This window comes from Cynara cardunculus, unplaced genomic scaffold (genome assembly GCF_001531365.2).
Source record: "Cynara cardunculus var. scolymus isolate 2C unplaced genomic scaffold, CcrdV1 Un_Scaffold_1625, whole genome shotgun sequence".
NCBI classification, from domain to species: domain Eukaryota; kingdom Viridiplantae; phylum Streptophyta; class Magnoliopsida; order Asterales; family Asteraceae; genus Cynara; species Cynara cardunculus.
Window position 1 is genome coordinate 10,832 of NW_020200819.1, and position 3,092 is coordinate 13,923.

Below are 3,092 nucleotides of genomic sequence, written 5' to 3' on the forward strand. Positions count from 1 at the left end.
TCTATATATATATATATATATAGAGAGAGAGAGAGAGAGAGAGAGAGAGAGAGAGAGAGGAATGAGTGATCAAATGCAAACCACCATCATCCATCATTTCATTGTTTAATCTTATGATTTTTTTTATGAAATTGTTTCATATAATACTTTTTTTGGTAAAGTTATTTCATACATGGTTATGAAATAGTTTCATATAATACTTATAAATTTTTGATGAAACTGTTTCATGTATTTCTCTAAAAATTAATGAAGATAATAATATCCATGATTAACACACTCCATAATAAAAATGATTAATCAACCTCTCATAATTACAAAAAAAATTGAACGAAATGAAAAATTATGATTGGTTGAATGTGGTTTGTACGGGTTATACAAATAACGTGGTTTGCAAAGTAAACTCTCTCTCTCTCTCTGTGTCTGTATATATATAGGGACCTAATCAAATGAGAACTGTTTTGTTTGTGGTAACCTTGAGATCCAATCTCAACCACAAGTCAAAGGTTAAATTAGAAAATTAATAATTTTGGCAATTTTAACTTAAAATATTAATTAAGGGCATTTTAGAGATTTTATAAATATTCCCTCTCATCTCTCATCTTTCTTTTCTCCGACGAATCTTATTCGGCTAACCTTATTCCGATGAACCTTATGTGAAAACAAAATACGCACAGTAATACCTACAAATGATATTCACTGTGATACCCATACATACATACAAAATGCACAATATGATACCCTTTGTAAAGCAATGAAAATAACGAAAATGCACACTATGATACATTTCATAAAACAAATAAAATACATTGCGAACGTTATCACTATAATACAGTTTGATTCATAAACGTCTTTAAAATACGATGTATATTAGGTAATTGATATAGTAGGTGGCTAATTTTAATTAAATATTTCCTTTTAAAAAAATTAATTAAATATTTTGATTAGTTGTCAAAAATACAATTAATATATTACCCTGTTAGCTTATTTAAAAAATATCCTTCAATATCTCAAATGAATGGTTCAAGTGGATCTCATGATTATCAAAAACTAATCAGTTTTTCCTTGAATGTGTTCATAAAAATTATTTTATAATAATTATTCTATATTTTCTTTTCAATCATAACTTATATTTTTTTGTATAGATTTATTAAAATAAAATAAAATGGTTAAGAAATAATAAATAAAATAATAACAGAAAATGAAAGTATGAAGAACCTAGATTTTTGTTCAATTACGTGGATTCTATTAAGAACATGTGACTCGACAAGAACCTATGTCTCACGGTAGAGAGGTCTTGTAAAACCCCAAAAAAAAAACTTCATCTGAAACCTCTATTGTGGATGCTTTAAGATACTAGAGTAAATTACAATTTTTGGTACCTTCGGTTTAGTAATATCACGGCTTCGTATTAATTTCATTTACTGCATAAAAGGGCTTATCGTTTGCACTCTGTCATGGTTTTTGACTGTGGACGAATGTCAATCTATTATCTTTGTCAAATATGAGATTTTTTATGTCATTTTCCCATTCTCCTTTATTTGAGTATGCTAGCAGATGAAGCTGGGAACTTATTGTGCATCATGACACAAGGGATATAGATCTTAGCTTGATTTAGAACCAAACAAACATGCACTTACAAAAAAAAAAACACTAATGTTTCATGTTTCATTAGAGTAGTTAGGATGAATGGTTTTCGTTGGAGTAGTTGGTAGGTTGGACATGGGTTGGGTTGGTTGATTTTAAGGAGTTTGAATAATCCTACCCGATTATTGTAGTCTTAAAAAACTAAAATTGGTTAAAAAAAGATTTTAAGTATAAACAAGTGCGTGTTGCATTGGCATGGTTGTGACTAATAGGACCATTGCATGAGCATACTTAGATAACCATTAGTGATGCAGCGTACAATAAGTGAATGAAGGTTGATCTCTTTGATTTTACGAATCCCAGGGAGCATATTCTTCTAAAGTTCGTTCATTCAACAAATACGGAACTTTATGCTCAAATCGAATTCACGTGAACTCAAATTTTGGATGAAAATGAAAGTTTGTTGTATTCATGGTCTGATCATCCAGATTAAATAGGAAACACATAAATAAGATTCCAAAACCCAAACGGGCCAGAAAAGACGATGTGCCACGCGTAAAGCCTAAATGAAAAATATAAAAATATGGCAAAAAACACAAAAGTGTCCAAAAACATGTCCAAATGACGTTTTAGGCCTTGAATCGTAGGGCCCTTTAGGTCCTACCTAGAGTGTGTTTCTCGTTTCACGCTTCAAATTGACTGGTTATGGGAGTCCTTAGCAAAAGTCATGTGTGTTTAAGCACGACACTCTTCGTTTGTCCAGTCATGAGCCTGAGGGAACAATAAGGTCTGGTCCTCAATGTCAACGCCCGCATCAATTAGTCACTATTCTAAGTTACTTGAGATTTTGTGTCAACGCCCGCATCAATTAGTCACTATTTTATGCATCAATTAGTCACTATTCTAAGTTTGGGTATAAAACCCAGGTCCAATTTCTTATGCGGGAGACCCAATTCAGATAGTCGTGATTTTTCCCTCTCTTAGGCGATTTATCTCATCCTTTATCTCCTCATTAAAATCAGTTGTTTGACATAAATGTGCATATATTATCCATCTCCAAACATTTAAGAGCTTCCAAGTTAGAAGATTTCAAGCTGGGAAAAAGATCCAAGTTCATCTCCTCTATTTTTAGGGTTTTGCTTGGTTTTCTAGGTTTTCTTTAAAAACCTAGCAAATGAGTTTCAAATGCTTTGTAAAACTAGATGCATGTCAAAAAGCTTATCTTGCTTATATTTCTAGCTTTACATAAAATATTATCATATTATTTAGTGATTTGGTCATATAACTTCATTTAGAGAACATTTGTTTTATTTTTAAGGAAACCAATATATCGGGGTCATGAACTAACTCTTTTCCATTATTAGACTTTATACTAAGAAAGGTTTATACAAAAGTTTTCTTAAAGTATTGAGGTCTCCACATAGATTTTATTATGTGAAATTGTTGACATGTTTTGGGGTAATTTTAATTTAGGGGTTTTATTAAGTATGATAAATATGGTGGTTGGA